This window comes from Schistocerca piceifrons, chromosome 5, assembly GCF_021461385.2.
Source record: "Schistocerca piceifrons isolate TAMUIC-IGC-003096 chromosome 5, iqSchPice1.1, whole genome shotgun sequence".
NCBI lineage: Eukaryota > Metazoa > Arthropoda > Insecta > Orthoptera > Acrididae > Schistocerca > Schistocerca piceifrons.
In genome coordinates this window covers 401289261-401308526 of record NC_060142.1, presented here as the reverse complement: position 1 = coordinate 401308526, position 19266 = coordinate 401289261, and the positions used below count along the sequence as shown (strand labels likewise).

Here is a 19266-nt window from a genome sequence, read left to right as displayed (position 1 = left end):
TGACCAGGGGTCAGTGGAATGTACCTTGCGGGGCTCCAGGCGAATGAACCATGTCTGTTCAGTCGTCTGTGTGTCTGGAGACAACTGTTCCAGTGGCTGCAGTAAGGTTCCGAGCAAGGCTACCTGCAGTACTCCTTGGCCGTCTGCGGGCACTGATGGTGAGATATCGGTCTTCTTGTGGTGTTGTACGCTGTGGACGTCCCGTACTCAAGAGCCTGGACACGTTTCCTGTCTGCTGGAATCGTTGCCATAATCTTGAGATCACACTTTGTGGCACACAAAGTGCCCGTGCTACGATATGCTGTGTTTGACCAGCCTCCAGTCGCCCTAGTATTCTACCCCTCATAACGTCATCAATATGTGTTCTTTGAGCTATTTTCAACTCTTAGTCACCATTAGCACGTCTGAAAACGTCTGCACACTTACTCGGTGCACCAAACTCTGACATGCACCAACACATCTCTGCGTATGTGGACTGCTGCCAGCGCCACCTTGTTAAGACCGCAGATCAAATGTACCACATGGTCATACCCCGAGGTGATTTAAAACCGCAAACCGTCCACCAGAGCGTTGGTTCACCATGTATCAGCAATGTCTTTAATTTGTGAACATGAGTAGTTTCAAGCTTTGGAGGATACCTAATACATGCAACAACTAAGAGCAGCAACATCAAAATTGACAAATGAGATCTAAGTGCTCGGATTAGAAAGATTAATACACAAGGGGGTCATCTTTTGTCCCTATTATTCAATCTAATCATCGTATAAACAATGGAGAACATAACAGAAGTGTCCCAGAGTTGGATTAAAATTCAGAGTAAAATAATGTCAATGATTAAATTCGCTGATGACATTACTTATCTGAGTAAAAGTGAGGAAGAACTGCAGGACTTGTTAAATGGAATGGTGAAACTAATGAACATACAGTATGGACTGAGTGTAAATCGTAGAAGCACCAAAGTAATGTGGAGTAGCAAATATGAAATTACTCACAACTAACTTAGGCCATAATTTTCGGCTGAAATTTTTGAGAATGTAAGTTTGTATTACAGCATTGAACGAATGTGAGTCACGAATTGTGAGGAAACTAGAACACACACACACAGAGGAATTACAGAAATAGGCAGCAAGCGGCCATTGATTTAAATCAACGGGGAATGTTGAAAATTTGTGCTGGACTGGCTTTCGAACCCGGGTGTACCTGCTTAGGATGTAGACGTGACGACCACTGCACCATCCAGGCACAACGGTCAGCACAGCTGCACGTAGTACCAAAGCACGCCTCCTGTCAGACCCACACTCTCAACTTACCGCACATTACTATGTAGTACCCCTTGCCAATTATCCTCATTATTCGCGTCATTTCGCCGATTCTCGTAAGAGTTAGAGCCTAGAATGCATCCACACTGACGTAATCATTGACCATTTGCGCCTGAATTAGATTTATGTGGTGTCTGTTCTCTTTGAAATGTCCGAAAGAACAGACGAGATGTGATGCTACAGAATGATATTGAAAATGTGTAGGGTCATGGATAGTAAATCAGGACATTCTACATAGAATGGGTGAGGAGAGTAACACGTGGTACATCATTGACAAGAACAAGCGAGAGGGTGATAGACATGGGTTAAGACATCAAGGAGGAACTTCTGTGGTACTAGGGGGAGCTGTTGAGAGCAAAAATGTAGAGAGGGCATGTATCGGAATATATCCAACACATAATTGGAGACGTTGGTAGCAAGTGCTTCTCTGCGATGAAGCTGACACAAGAGAGGGATTCGTGTTGGCCCCCATGAAACAACTCTGAAGACTAACAAGCTAAGGAAAACTAAAAAAAAGTGGTGTCCCAGTAAATACAGATAGCTTCACGGTAGTGGTGAAGTATCCGGTAAGCCAGCTTTGCTGGAAGATGAGTGGCAAATAAGGACGCGATTTCTGCGCCCGTGCTTGAGCTCATTACAAGCGCCTGAGGCCTTCTACCCGCACGCCGCGGCGGTGAAAGTGTTGGCGGCGGCGTCTCGCTCCAGATATTAATGCACTCCACCCCAGTCGGCCCTCTGCGGAGCAATCTTCTTCTCCAGCAGGCGCAAATTGCTTCCGGAGCGAGGCGGTGCCCGAGGCGCCACCCCTGCCCAACCACTCAGCACCTTTCCTCTCATTTCTCTGTCTAACAGAGTGGTTGGCTCCCGCTGACGGCCTCCTTCAGTGGCAGATGTTGGGGTCTGCTTATTACCATCAGCCTTCGCCAGGGGAGGCAGAGGCAGACGAGGAAGAGTTGGGTAGTAGATACGTGGCTCCGCCATTGACCTCTCAGCATTTCGAACGGTTCAAAGACTCAGAGATCTGCCGAACGTTGGCGCCCATGACGCTACGTTAAGACATACCAGATCCGTTACTCATTGTTGGCGCTGTCATTGTCTAGAGGCCTCTGGCTCCTCTATAAGTTGAAAGTTATTATATAACAACAAATAACTTACATGATGTTTCTTTACTTCTTCACCCGAAGCTAAATGTCTATAAAAATTGAAATGTAAATGTCCGTTCAGAATAGTGTATCTCCGGAAGTTCTTGATTGACTGCTTTGAAATTTTGATACAAAGTTGAATTCTAATACGGTTACGTTTTCAGGCACGTGATTCCTTCATATATGATGTAAGTAGGACCGTATAGGTTTTCATTTTGGTAACGCTACGTGGTGCTCTGTATGAAAATCACTGACTGCGCTGTGTACAGTCTGTGAATGGTTAAACTCATTGTTGAAATATTCGCTTGTGTAGTATTGGGCAGTTGGATGTGAACAGCGCGTAGCGTTGGGCAGTTGGAGGTGAGCCGCCAGCAGTGGTGGATGTGGAGAGAGGGAGACAGAGAGAGACAGAGAGAGAGAGAGAGAGAGAGAGAGAGAGAGAGAGAGAGAGAGAGATATGCCAGTTTTGAGAGGTTATTTACTATAAGCGGACGATCTGGACGGGTGTCCGTCAGAAAAAGGAAATTTGTAAAGATGGTTATCTTATATAATTATGACTTTTGAACATTATTAAGGTAAGTACATTGTTTGTTCCCTATCATAATCTTTCATTTCCTAACTATGACTATCAGGAGATAGTGCCTTTCGTAGTTAGAATCTTTTATTTAGCTGGCAGTATTGGCGCTCGCTGTATTGCAGTAGTTCGTGTAAGAAGATTTTTGTGAGGTACGTGATTCTTGAAAGGTGTAGGTTATTGCTAGTCAGCACCATGCTTTTGTAGGGATTATTGATGCGCTAAAAAAATATTGTGTGTCAGTTTAGAGATGATCAGAATAAGTAAAGAGAGAAATGTCTGAGTACATTCAGTTTTGCTCACCTGTTTGAAAATCATATAACGTAGTTTACCGGCACAGTCATTCATAATTTTTCTAAGAGGACGTTTCAATGTATAAGACACGCATGTGTAACAGATCTTTTGTGACAACGTTCCCCTACTATTATTAAATTTATATAATTTTATGTATCAAATATGATTAAAATAGGTATAAAAAACGTAAATATACCAGAGGAACGTTGTGTCAAAATTTCAAAGCAATCGGTCAAAATCTTGCGGAGTTTTGCGGTTACAAACATCTACAAACACTGAAGAGCCAAAGAAATTGGTACACCTGCCCAATATCGTGCACGATCCACGCGAGCACGCAGAAATGCCGCAACACGACGTGAAATGGACTGAACTAATGTCTGAAGTTGTGCTATATGGAACAGACACAATAAATACTACAAGGCTGTCCATAAATCTGTAAGAGTACGACAGGGTAGAGATTTCTTCTGAACAACACGTTGCAAGGCACCCTAGATATGCTCAATACTGTTCATATCTGGAGAGTTTTCTGACCAGAGGAAGTGTTTAAGCTCAGATTATTCTCGGAGCCACTCCATAGCGTTTCTGGAAGTGTGCAGCGTAGCATTGTCCTGCTGTAATTGCCCAACTCCCTCGGAATGCACAATGGACATGAATAAATGCAGGTGATCACACGAGATGCTTATGTACTCGTCACCTCCCAGAGTCGAATATCTGGGGTCCCATATGACTCCAGCTGGTAACGAACCATACCATTACAGAGCCTCCATCAGCTTGAATAATCTCCTTCTGAGACGAAGGGTCTAGGGATTCAAGAGGTTGTCTCAGTACCTATACACATCTAACCGCTCGATGCAATTTGAAACGAGACTTCCGACCAGGCAACTTGTATGCAGTCATCAGCAGTCCAATGTCGCTGCTGACATGCACAGGCGAGGTGTTAAGTTTTATGTCGTGCAGCCGTCAAGGATACATGAGTGGGCCTTCGGCTCCCAAAGCCAAAACCGATGTTCCGCCGAATGGTTCAAATGCTGACACTTGTTGATGGCTCAACATCGAAATCTGCAGCAATTTGCGGAAGGGTTGCACTTCTGCCACGTTAAACGATTCTCTTCAGTTGTCGTTGGTCCCGTTCGTGCACGATTTTTCCGGCCGCATCGATGTCGGAGATTTGGTGTTTTATAGGATTTCTGATATTCACGGTACACTCTTGAAATGGCCGGACGGGAAAATCCCCACTTCATTGCTACCTCGAAGATGCTGTGTACCATAGCTTGTGCTCCGACTATAACACCACGTTCAGACTCACTTAAATCTTCATAACCTGCTGTTGTAGCAGCAGTAATCGATCTAACAACTGCACCAGACACTTGTGTTATATAGGCGTTGCCGACCGGACCTTCGTGTTCTTCCTGTTGACGTATATGTCTATCTGAATACGCAGGCCCATACCAGTTTCTTTGACGCTTCAGTGTGTGAATACAAATGTAGATGTTCGTTTCTTCAAAATCTCAACCCTCTGAAATTTCTCCCTTGATTGGTTCGAAATTTTGGCAAAACGTTCCTTCCGAAAACAAGTTTTTTTAATTACACACATTAAAAAAAAAGGTCTGTAATAACCCCGGTTCCCAGAACTACTGAACGTAGACGTTGACTGTGCATATTGTATCACAGACAGTGTCCCTTCGACTGATCAGAGATGTCACAAAATCCGCCCAAAGTTGTAAACAACCATGCACGAGCAGCGCCTATTGGACGGAAGGGGTCCGACAGCCGATCAATTTTAGTCATTCCACCAGGAAGGAGGTCCACTCCTCGTGTTGTCTCTAGTTCAACGATGCCTAGACGCGGTTCGATAGCAACTGCATTGTTACTTTGTGCCAAGAAGGGTTTGGGGCGGGGTGGGGTCGGTCGTCTGTGTTGTTGTTGTTGTTGTTGTTGTTGTTGTTATGCTATCGTTCAGTCCCCCAACCTCAATAGGATTCTTGCCGATGTCCCTTCACTCTGTGGTAGCAAATACGTGCTAGGCAGTGTAAAGCAACCTTGATGAAACCACTACCTAATACCTACCATGTGGACGCCTCGTAACTCTAGTTGAAAGTCAGTTCCTGAATGTTCATAATTAAAAAATCGTGCGTTCAGGATATTCAGTGTACTTGCAGAAAAGCGATCATAATTTGATTATGTTTGTATGTATGTATTTATGTATGTATTGAACTTGGGACCTAGAGACGACGGAGAGCTTCGTTCCCGCCGCAGCCCTCAGTGGTACCCAACCCCACAACAGGCCACAGCAATCCACTCACCCCACCGCCGCCCCACACCGAACCCAGGGTTATTGTGCCGTTCGGCCCCCAGTGGACCCCCCTGGGAACGTCTCATTCCAGACGAGTGGAGCCTCGATGTTTGCGTGGAAGTGTAATTATGGTGTACGCGTACGTGGAGACAGTGTATGCGCATCAATAGCCGACAGTGTAACTGAGGTGGAATAAAGGGAACCAGCCCGCATTCGCAGAGGCAGACGGAAAACCACCTTAAAAACCATCCACAGGCTTGCCGCCACACTGAGCCTCGACATTAATCCGCCGGGCTGATTCGTGCCCGGGACCGGCACGCCTTCCCACTCGGGAAGCAGCGCGTTGGACTGCACGGCTAGCCTGCGGGCAAAAATTAGATTAACTCTGTTTTTTTATTTATATTGAAACGTATGAAATGGCTAACAAGTCCGTATTTAATATGGTGAAACGTTATCATTGAAAGTTAACTGTCTGTATAACAAATACTCATTCAAAAAGCAGCCAGAATTTTAGCCAGTCTGACCATACTAATTTTCACGATCTACCAGTCACAGACCAACAACTATTCACGAGTTAAACATTCGGTCGTTTCAGTGGTCTTCTTCGTAAAAGGCGCTCGTACAGAGCACGAAACACGCCAAGCGGAGTTATTACTACGATCAGAAAATTCACACGATCATTCACACTATAACTTAGAAACACCAAACTTTCCGACCGCTACGGTCGCTGGTTCGAATCCTGCCTCGGGCATGGATGTGTGTGCTGTCCTTAGGTTAGTTAGGTTTAGGTAGTTGTAAGTTCTAGGGGACTGATGACCTGAGCAGTTAAGTCCCATAGTGCTCAGAGCCATTTGAACCATTTTGAACCAAACTTTCATTACAATGTTAGTAACTCCAGTCGCTTCGGTCACGATTGGTTCGAGCCGAAATCAGCTCACTATTACCTCGCCTTACAATTTTTAAGGAGCGATCTAACATGTTATCCGTAGGCCGGCTAGGAAGCGACTCTCTCGATGTACTCTCTTCTCTGCACACTCCTCTATTCACGCAGGTACTGCTTCAGTCTGATTCGCTGTTGATCTACATGACCAGTCAGGAAGTTATTTGCTGATCATTCTCGCAGAAAATCTTGCCATATCCAATCAATAATCTGATACTAATTAATGACAGCAAAATTTCAATTTCTTGTATTATCTTTAATCAAATTAAGCAAAGTGCGAAATATTCTTCAAATTAATAAATAAACTTATTCCGCCTCTAACTTTTATTCTGGCTGCTTATATACCCACGCGTGCTGCCACAGATTTACGTCACGTGAATTATGGTTGCTACATAACTTTCCCACTGTTCGTTTGTACAAGGTTTTACATAAAATGAAGTATTAAACTTTAACATGTGTCCCACATACACTCACTGTATCATTATCACGCACTCACACAGCAAAATATAATCATAATAATTTTAACCGATTTTTGTATTACATAATGCAAAGTGACTAAAGTTTTAAAAATAAAATTGTAATTAATTGATTTTTATGTACTGACGACTTTGTAATGGCTTCAGATGATAATGAATGTCAATCTGTTATTGTTCGTAACTTGGTTTAAAAAAACCGTAGGTTTTCGGACTTGTAGGTAATTCTCTTTACCTCCGGAACTATAACCGAGAAGAGTTTGAAACTTTGACACCATCATTCCATTAATAACAAAAGGCTGTGTACCAAATTTGAACAAAATCCGATAGTAACTTTATTGATTTTTTGATTCGTAGCGTGTATGAATCTTCGTATTAACTGAATGTTGCGCTACGTAGTTCTCACGGCAGGCAGTGTCAGCTGTGCTGTAAGCAGAGCAAGAAAAAAACAGCCATCTTGGAGCCGCTGTACTAGACGGCCGCGTGCCTTACTGCAATGAGCGTTATCTCGTAATAACGTGCTGCGTTACAGGTTCTAAACAAGGTAAGTGTCCAGGCGTCTCTGAGCGAACGAAAGTGATGATGTTCGGACATGGAGGAGATACAGAGACCCAGGAACTGTCGATGACAAGTCTCGATCAGGCCGCCCAAGAGCTACTACGGCAGTGGATGACCACTACCTACGGATTGTGGCTCGGAGGAACGCTGACAGCAACGCCACCAAGGCTGAACAATGCTTTTCGTGCAGCCACAGGAGGTCGTATTTCCAATAAATCTGTGCACAATAGGCTGCATGATGCGCAACTTCACTCCCGACATCCATGGCGAGGTCCATCTTTTCAAACACGATACTGTGCAGCGCGGTAAAGATGGGCCCAACAACATGCCGAATGGAACACTCAGGATTGGCATCACGTTCTCTTCACCGATAAGTGTCGCGTATGCCTTCAACCAGACAATCGTCGGAGACGCGTTTGGAGGTTACCTGGTCAGGCCGAACGCCTTAGACACACAGTCCAGCGAGTGCAGGAAGGTGGAAGATACGAGATGTTTTGGTTTTGCATTATGTGGGGCCGACGTATGCCGCTGGTGGTCAGGGAAGGCGCTGTAACGGATGTACGATACGTGAATGCCATCCTCCGACCGTTAGTGCAACCATATTGGTAGCATATTGGCGAGGCATTCATCTACATGGTCGACAATTCGCGCCCCCATCGTGCACATCTTGTGAATGACTTGCTTCAGGATAACGACATCGCGCGACTAGAGTTGTCAGCGTGTTCTACAGACATTTACCATATCGAACATGCCAGGGATAGATTGAAAAGTTCTGTTTATGGACGACGTGATCCACCAACCATTCAGAGATCTACGCCGAATTGCCGTTGAGGTGTGGGACAATCTGCAGCAACAGTGCCTTGATGAACTTGTGGATACTATGCCACGACGAATACTTGCATGCATCAATGCAAGATGACGTTCTACTGTGTATTAGAGGTACCGGTGTGTACAGCACTCTGGACCACCACCTCTGAAGGTTTCGCTGTATGGTGGTACAACATGCAACGTGTGGTTTTTATGAGCAATAAAAGGGGCGGAAATGATGTTTATGTTGATCTGTATTCCAATTCTATGTACAGGTTCCGGAGCTCTCGGAACCAAGGTGATACAAAACTTATTTTGATGTGTGTACCTCCCTTAACTTCATCTGGTTTATTCGTAGTATATAAGTAATAGAAGCGGAATCCTTATAAAAATGTAAATTTTCGTTAGTTCAGAACCGTTAACGTCTGCAAGTTTGACTATTTGCTTTCAAATTTTGACTCAACGATGGAATCTAATACGTGAATATTTTTAGGTACGTAATTCTTTAATATATGTATTTTTTGAATACATGTAATCGATAAATATGTATGTATGCAATATATAAAGGGAAAATTATAAATTGGAGACATTTATTTGGGGATAAAATATACATATATTTAAGTATTGAATACTTAAAAACACGCCCATATTAGATTCCAACGTTGAGGTAATATTTCAAAGCAAGCACAACATATGGAAGTTTGTGTCTGGCTATGGGTCGTCCACGGATAGCAAATCGTAAAGCGACTGATGGCGATAAGAGGGAAATCCTGATTCGAGTTCCAGTGCGGCACAAATTTTCGTTTTCGTCATTCCATTCTACAGTTGATGGTTGTCCATATGCGCAATTCCGAATACATTTAATGTACTTCTTAACGGATATAGGTGACGCACTGTCATCTCTTCTGGACATGCATCCATGTCCAAGGAAACTTTGCATGGTAATTAAGAATAACACAGGCACTGCAATATACACTCCTGGAAACTGAAATAAGAACACCGTGAATTCATTGTCCCAGGAAGGGGAAACTTTATTGACACGTTCCTGGGGTCAGATACATCACATGATCACACTGACAGATCCACAGGCACATAGACACAGGCAACATAGCATGCACAATGTCGGCACTAGTACAGTGTATATCCACCTTTCGCAGCAATGCAGGCTGCTATTCTCCCATGGAGACGATCGTAGAACGGCTTGCCATGCCATTTCCACCTGGCGCCTCAGTTGGACCAGCGTTCGTGCTGGACGTGCAGACCGCGTGAGACGACGCTTCATCCAGTCCCAAACATGCTCAATGGGGGACAGATCCGGAGATCTTGCTGGCCAGGGTAGTTGACTTACACCTTCTAGAGCACGTTGGGTGGCACGGGATACGTGCGGAAGTGCACTGTCCTGTTGGAACAGCAAGTTCCCTTGCCGGTCTAGGAATGGTAGAACGATGGGTTCGATGACGGTTTGGATGTACCGTGCACTATTCAGTGTCCCCTCGACGATCACCAGTGGTGTACGGCCAGTGTAGGAGATCGCTCCCCACACCATGATGCCGGGTGTTGGCCCTGTGTGCCTCGGTCGTATGCAGTCCTGATTGTGGCGCTCACCTGCACGGCGCCAAACACGCATACGACCATCATTGGCACCAAGGCAGAAGCGACTCTCATCGCTGAAGATGACACGTCTCCATTCGTCCCTCCATTCACGCCTGTCGCGACACCACTGGAGGCGGGCTGCACGATGTTGGGGCGTGAGCGGAAGACGGCCTAACGGTGTGCGGGACCGTAGCCCAGCTTCATGGAGACGGTTGCGAATGGTCCTCGCCGATACCCCAGGAGCAACAGTGTCCCTAATTTGCTGGGAAGTGGCGGTGCGGTCCCCTACGGCACTGCGTAGGATCCTACGGTCTTGGCGTGCATCCGTGCGTCGCTGCGGTCCGGTCCCAGGTCGACGGGCACGTGCACCTTCCGCCGACCACTGGCGACAACATCGATGTACTGTGGAGACCTCACGCCCCACGTGTTGAGCAATTCGGCGGTACGTCCACCCGGCCTCCCGCATGCCCACTATACGCCCTCGCTCAAAGTCCGTCAACTGCACATACTGTTCACGTCCACGCTGTCGCGGCATGCTACCAGTGTTAAAGACTGCGATGGAGCTCCGTATGCCACGGCAAACTGGCTGACACAGACGGCGGCGGTGCACAAATGCTGCGCAGCTAGCGCCATTCTACGGCCAACACCGCGGTTTCTGGTGTGTCCGCTGTGCCGTGCGTGTGATCATTGCTTGTACAGCCCTCTCGCAGTGTCCGGAGCAAGTATGGTGGGTCTGACACACCGGTGTCAATGTGTTCTTTTTTCCATTTCCAGGAGTGTAGTATCCCTCCTCTCAGGCCATCGCGCTACAAACCAGTACGTACTAGTCACTCAACATCTAACCTGCTACTACAGTGCACTTCATATACTCAGTGTCTACACGAACGATAGATACTCCAATGTTTGTTCGAAACTGGACTTGCAGGTAGTGGCTTTCCATGATTTCCACTATTACCTCAAACCAATATCGAGTAGGTTTCCTTAAAGTCACAGTGATTTCCGTCGTGCATCCTTGTCGAACACGACTTATCGTCAGGCTTTTAACTGGTGGTATATCAAAAAAATGGTTTCTTCTTTTCCTCAAACCACTCCTCTCCAATTATTATGTCCGGTACACCGTGTATTAGTTTTTTCAATTCGGTGTGTGTGCGGATTCACGGTACTTAGTTTTAATGTTGCAGTAATGAGCAACCTATCGCTCTCTCTCTTTTTGTAAAATATTCTCGTTTTATTTATTTACTCGTCAAGTTCCGTAGGACCAAATTAAGGAACAAATGTTCGAGGTCATGGAACGTGTCAGTACATGAATTTACAACATGAAAATAATAATAGATAAAAGATGTTTATGAACCCAGGAAAACCAGCCGTAAGTTTAAGTAAAAGCAGAAACAAAATAATGTAAGAATCAGCTTAATTTTTCAAGGAACTCCTCATCAGAATAGAAGGAATGACCCATGACGGAAGCCTTCAGTTTCGATTTGAAAGCGCGTGGATTACTGCTAAAATTTTGGAACTCTTGTGGTAGGTTATTAAAAATGGATGCAGCAGTATACTGCACACCTGTCAGCACAAGTGTTAAGGAAGGCCGATCCAATTGCAGATTTGATTTCTGCCTAGTATTTACCGAGTGAAAGCTGCTTTTTCTTCGGAATAAGCTAATATAGTTAAGAATATATATGTTGAGAGGACAATGTAGAAATACACAGACTAGTGAACAGGGGTCAACAAGAAGTTCGCGAACTTACACCACTTATTGCCCGAACCGCTCATTTCTGAGACTAATTTTCGTGCAGAACGATCACTTACTTCAGATACTGTTCGAATAGTAAAAATGACAGCACTAAATCTTTGAACCAGATCCAGAACAGGGGATCTCCACGACAGTTTACTATCTATCTGAACACCTAGAAATTTGAACTGCTCAGTTTTACTAATCATATGTCCTTTCTATGGAATTATAACCTCCGTTATTGTAGAATTGTGCCTTAAAACTGTAAAAATTGCGTCTTACAGTGGTTTAGCGTAAGTTTATCTTCTACAAGCCATGAACTTATGAACTGCACTATTTGAAACCGAGCCAACATCGTTTACTACTAGGACAGTGTCATCAGCAAACAGAAATATTTTAGAATTACCCATAAAACTAGAGGGCGTATCATTTCTGTAAATAAGGAACAGGAGTGGCCGCAACACTGATCCTGGGCCACCCCACATTTGACCCCACATCACAGCCATTCTCAACACTGTGAGTAATGACCATTTGCTGTCTGTTGTTAAAGTAAGAGGTCGATCAATTGTTAGCTAAACCCCGTATTCCGTAATAGTCCAACTTCTGGAGCAATATTTTGTGATATACAATGAAAAAATATGCCTAGAGTTAGAACCCTTTTTTACCCATCCAGTACCTCACACAGAAAAGAGAATATAGTATTTTCAGTTGTTAAATGACTTCTAAATCCGAACTGTACATTTGATAGCAAATTATGTGATACAAAATGATCGATTATCCTTACATACACAGCCTTTTCAACAACTTTAGGAAACACTGATGGCATAGAAATAGGTCTATAATTGTCTATATTATCCTTTTCTTCCTTTTTATGAAGTGGCCTTACTACTGTGTACTTTAATCGCTCAGGAAACCTGACCGTCTCTAAAGGAAAAAATTACAAATATGGCTAAGTTCAGGACTAACATAGGCACCACGGTAATCTAATATTCTTCTATGCACTACATCATATCCGTGAGAGCCCTTAGTCTTCAGTGATTTACTGACTCAATCTGCCCTTTGTATCACAGAGGAGTATTTCAGACATCAATCTCGGAAAGGCATTTGCCAAGAAAGTTATGTGATTCCCTGTAGAAAGTAAATTTTTATTTATTCACCAGAAATGCTCAGAAAATGATTGTTAAGTACTGTACATACATCTGATTTATCAATAACAGAAATATTTTTACTACGAAATGACTATGTATCACCGACCTCGTGCTGCTAACCAGACAATTCCTGCACAACTGATCCTATGGTTTTAATTTTACCCTGTGAATTAGCTATTCTATTGGCATACCACATACTTTTTGCCTTCCTAATAACATTTTAAGCACCTTACAATACTGTTTGTAATGGTCAACTGTTGCTTGATTGTGACTACTTCTAACGTTTTGATATAATTTCCTCTTTGTTCTGCATGATACCCTGACCCCACTAGTCAGCCGCCCGCGCTGCCTTTTGCTGCCAGTACCACGTTTAGAACGTTCTAATGGGAAGCATCTCTCGAAGAGCAAGAGAAATGTGTTAAGAACAGCATTATATTTGTAAACTATGTTATCGGCACTATAAAAATTTTGCCACTCTTGTTTCTTGACGTGTTTTAAGAAACTCTAGTGCCGTAGGATTAACTGCCCTACATAGTTTGTAATTACATGTGACATTTGTTTGAGAACAAAAGCCTTTTATTATTAAAATTTATGCATAATGGCCTGAAAGGTCATTCACCCAGTTACTAACAGAATGCCCATGTAGTAATGAAGAACGAATAAATATATTTTGTATGGCTGTGCTACTGTTCTACCGCTCCCTAGTTCGAAAAACAGGTCTGCATCAGATCGTATGAATGTGGGAGATCTACCAGCATCCACTTTCTTGCAAAATCATGTACAAAATTATTATTGAAGTCACCAATACAACCAATTTTTTTGACTTCCTGTAAAGTGAATCAAGAACCCTCTCAAACGCCAGCAGAAATGTTCTCAAGTCAGAGTTAGTGGACCTATAAACAACAAAAATTAGGAGTTTTGTTTCATTAAATTCAACTGCTCCGGCACAACATTCAAATATCTGTTCAGTGCATTGATACATCAATGCACTCAAATGGAATTCTGTCTTTACTCACATGGCCACTCCGCCAACCTGCCAGGAACTCCTTGTAAAACAGCCAGCTAATCTGTATCATGGTAAAGGAAGCCTCTGAATTGTCAAATTATTTAAGCGGTGCTCCGATATACCAATAATGTGTAATCACTTCAGCTTTACCTCAAATACCTCATATTTTGGTGAAATATGCAAATTCCTTCTCTACATGGAAACATGACGGCATCTGAAGGTGATTCCTAAGATTAGATTAGATTAGATTAGTACTTGTTCCATAGATCATGAATACGACACTTCGTAATGATGTGGAAAGTGCCAGTTTAATAAAAGGAGTCTATACAAGATATTATATTCAAAAATGATTCAAATGGCTCTGAGCACTATGGGACTTAACATCTATGGTCATCAGTCCCCTAGAACTTAGAACTACTTAAACCTAACTAACCTAAGGACACCACACAACACCCAGTCATCACGAAGTAGAGAAAATCCCTGACCCCGCCGGGAATCAAACCCGGGAAGCCGGCCGTGGGAAGCGAGAACGCTACCGCACGACCACGAACTGCGGACCGATATTACATTACACAAAGTATTACATGACAGTTAATATTTTTATTTTTTGTGGGGGTTGGGGAAATTGCCAGCTTAATATATCCAAAAATTCATCTAACGAGTAGAAGGAGCTGCCATTAAGAAATTCTTTTTAATTTCTTTTAAATTATATATGGCTATCTGTCAGATTTTTGATGCTATTAGGTATGTGACCAAAGACTTTTGTGGCAGCATAATTTACCCCCTTCTGAGCCAAAGTTAGATTTAACCGTGATTAGCAAAGATCATCCTTACTCCTAGTGTTGTAGCCATGCACACTGCTATTACTTTTGAATTCGAACGGATTGTTAAAAACAAATTTCATAAGTGAATATATATATTGTGAGGCTACAGTGAAGATCTCTAGCTCTTTAAATAAGTGTCTGCAGGATGATCTTGGATGATTTCAGCAATTATTCTGATTACACGCTTTTGTGCAATGAACACTCTTTTAGTCAATGATGAGTCACCCCAGAATATGATGCCATACGAAAGCAGAGAATCAAAACGCATGGTAAGCTAATTTACTGAGATGTATATCGCCAAAATTCGCAATGACCCTAATAGCATAAGTAGCTGAACTCAAACGTTTCAGCAGATCTTCAGTGTGTTTTTTCCAGTTCAATCCCTCATCAATGCACACAGCTAGAAATTTTGAATATTCTACCTTCGCTACCGATTTCTGATCGAAGTCTGTATTTATCAATGGTGTAACTACATTTACTGTGTGGAACTGTATGTACTGTGTTTTTTCAACGTTTAATGAGAGCCCATTTGCAGAGAACCACTTAATGATTTTCTGAAAAACATCGTTTACAATTTCACCAGTTAATTGTTGTCTGCTGGGTTTAGAGGGGCTCCCTTTAAGCAAGTGTAGCTATGAGCTGACAGCAATCTAAAACAGGTGCAGCTCTAACACCATAATACTACAGGAATCTTTCCATGAAGTGATCCCACCACCGCCACTACACTGCCACCTATCAGCTCTGCTATCCTCCCATTCCCATACCAATTGAGGTGCAGGCTATGTCCAATGAAATCCGATCTACTGATACACTCAACTGTCACCACGACAATGTAACAAATCCCTCCGCATTGCCGGCCGCGGTGGTCTATCGGTTCTAGGCGCGCAGTCCGGAACCGCGCGACTGCTACGGTCGCAGGTTCGAATCCTGCCTCGGGCATGGACGTGTGTGATGTCCTTAGGTTAGTTAGGTTTAAGTAGTTCTAAGTTCTAGGGGACTGATGACCACAGTAGTTAAGTCCCATAGTGCTCAGAGCCATTTGAACCATTTGAGCCCTCCGCATTCAGTGCCTTCTCCAGCCCCATGTTAAAGCGCCCAAGAGCCGCATCAAGATGAGGCCGATCATGAAGTTGAAACAGTTGCACGAAAGGCACATTAGGGTCACGAGTTTGAGTAGCTATCTTTACTAGGTCGCCACCTACATCATATTCCCTGTCCGTATCAAGACTCTTCCCTGCTCCACCCACTATCACTACCTAACCCTCTTTGTAAAATTCCTACTTCATTCCCCTAGGCTGTCAGCTACCTGAGACAACCCTGCACTAGGCTTCACAATGCTGGTGACTTGGTACCCATTGCCAACACTTCCTGTAACTGCTGGTCCACACCTCTATTGCATGAACTACCTAGCAGCAGAACCATCTTTCTGTTCGACTTTCCAACTGACTTAGGTCTCCTAACTGGTGAGGATTGCTACATGTTCCCTAGAACTATAGCTATAAGAGGCTCCACTCCACTCAACTCTGACATTTGGTAAGAAGAGGATCTCGCTGGAATGCCCACTGGCTAAACCCTCCCCCCCCCCCCCTCCGCAGTGAAAGAACTTTCAACAAATCCCACACCGTAACCCACTACATACAAACCTACGACAGAGCCCACACTTCTCACGCACGGTAAAATTTAACAGTTACTAGTTAAAACTACACGTCTACATTACATAAGTTTAGCTACACCAGTACAACTATTTACAGAACTAACGATGGCGGTCTGTAAATTCACTCCCTACAACTAAAGCAAAAACTTTTGTTGAACAACTAAACCGCAACTAATACCAACACCAACAAAACGTCACTAAATATAGTAGCACAAACCAAAAATTCAAGTGGCCATTGAAACACTCCACCACGTTAAAACAGTGAATTCCAATAGAACCAGTATGAAACGTCAGCTGAAAACGAAAGCCAGAATTTTCTAAACGATTTCAACGCACAGAAAACTCTAAAAACCCAGAAAACGAACGTTTACAAAAGTTTATTAAATCGTTATTTCGCCACGAACAACACGAAACACGGTTGTAAATTAAAATTAATATCTGTATAACAGTGCACAAACAACTTTGATAGTACTTACCTTTATAATCTGTACAGCTGCAACCGCTTGCCGCTTGGCGGTAGACTTGGATGAACGACGTAAGCACACTGACGAAAACAAACCACTCGAGTCAATAACACAGAATGAAAGACTGAAATTAATGAAAATCCCCTAATAATTTCCTTTGACAGCAAATATTAACACAAATAAACTTCAAAATAACTAACTGAAGCCTAAAACTTCATAAAAAATTGACGGGCAATTTAGACAGCAGTCCAGCACACGTGACGTCACACCAAAGAGTTCTTCTGTCGCACCACGTCCCGGACTCCTACATTTCCTTTTCTTTCACATTTACTTCATTTTCTGCATTCCGTCACAAGGAGTCGTCACGTAAGGTTTCTGAATCCACTTTCCTACCTGTGGCTTCATTACTTGAAAAAGTGCATTTAATTCGATGTTCTCGATATGCTGCATTCCATTACATTGTTTTAGTTATCACTGGGCATTAGGTATTGACGTGGAAGCTGCCAGTTCCATGCGATTTTTAGCCAATATTTAGCCATACGATCATGCCGTAGGAGTCGTCGTAAAGGTAGTCTGTTGCGTTGCCCAGTTATTTCTGTTTTGACATCTCTGAATCTTTCAGCATCAAAGGATTACAACTACAAATGTTATCACTTACAGGCTTTAACTCGAACCATTTTTAAATTTTATTCCATTCTTGACATCGTAACTCCTTCGTTTTCGCTTGGGCACAAAGATATATCACCTTTGTTTCCTTACACGCGGTCCAATCACATTAATATCACCCCAGCCTCTGTTCGACGTCAACGTGCAGTAATCACTCACAGATCGCAGGTGGCAGGACTAGCAGTGGATGGAATACAAGATGTTCATTGGAACTGAAGACGTTGAAATACACTCCTGGAAATGGAAAAAAGAACACATTGTCACCGGTGTGTCACACCCACCATACTTGCTCCGGACACTGCGAGAGGGCTGTACAAGCAATGATCACACGCACGGCACAGCGGACACACCAGAAACCGCGGTGTTGGCCGTCGAATGGCGCTAGCTGCGCAGCATTTGTGCACCGCCGCCGTCTGTGTCAGCCAGTTTGCCGTGGCATACGGAGCTCCATCGCAGTCTTTAACACTGGTAGCATGCCGCGACAGCGTGGACGTGAACCGTATGTGCAGTTGACGGACTTTGAGCGAGGGCGTATAGTGGGCATGCGGGTGGCCGGGTGGACGTACCGCCGAATTGCTCAACACGTGGGGCGTGAGGTCTCCACAGTACATCGATGTTGTCGCCAGTGGTCGGCGGAAGGTGCACGTGCCCGTCGACCTGGGACCGGACCGCAGCGACGCACGGATGCACGCCAAGACCGTAGGATCCTACGCAGTGCCGTAGGGGACCGCACCGCCACTTCCCAGCAAATTAGGGACACTGTTGCTCCTGGGGTATCGGCGAGGACCATTCGCAACCGTCTCCATGAAGCTGGGCTACGGTCCCGCACACCGTTAGGCCGTCTTCCGCTCACGCCCCAACATCGTGCAGCCCGCCTCCAGTGGTGTCGCGACAGGCGTGAATGGAGGGACGAATGGAGACGTGTCGTCTTCATCGATGAGAGTCGCTTCTGCCTTGGTGCCAATGATGGTCGTATGCGTGTTTGGCGCCGTGCAGGTGAGCACCACAATCAGGACTGCACACGACCGAGGCACACAGGGCCAACACCCGGCATCATGGTGTGGGGAGCGATCTCCTACACTGGCCGTACACCACTGGTGATCGTCGAGGGGACACTGAATAGTGCACGGTACATCCAAACCGTCATCGAACCCATCGTTCTACCATTCCTAGACCGGCAAGGGAACGTGCTGTTCCAACAGGACAATGCACGTCCGCATGTATCCCGTGCCACCCAACGTGCTCTAGAAGGTGTAAGTCAACTACCCTGGCCAGCAAGAGCTCCGGATCTGTCCCCCATTGAGCATGTTTGGGACTGGATGAAGCGTCGTCTCACGCGATCTGCACGTCCAGCACGAACGCTGGTCCAACTGAGGCGCCAGGTGGAAATGGCATGGCAAGCCGTTCCACAGGACTACATCCAGCATCTCTACGATCGTCTCCATGGGAGAATAGCAGCCTGCATTGCTGCGAAAGGTGGATATACACTGTACTAGTGCCGACATTGTGCATGCTCTGTTGCCTGTGTCTATGTGCCTGTGGTTCTGTCAGTGTGATCATGTGATGTATCTGACCCCAGGAATGTGTCAATAAAGTTTCCCCTTCCTGGGACAATGAATTCACGGTGTTCTTATTTCAATTTCCAGTAGTGTATGTCGAAAACTATATATCGGATCAAAACAAGTTGTAATTCCAATTAGTTTGTCTCGGAGGGAAACATCCAACAATACCAAACTCCACCCGCGACACAACCCCGTACTTGGGTGGCGGGGGGAACTTTGA

At 44.4% G+C, this 19266-nt stretch overlaps 1 protein-coding gene across 1 annotated transcript in view; it reads right to left on the bottom strand.

Annotated features, from left to right (window-relative positions):
* The window catches only part of LOC124799029, an 851840-nt gene that overhangs the window by 494386 nt on the left and 338188 nt on the right, over positions 1–19266 (bottom strand). The window lies entirely within an intron of this gene.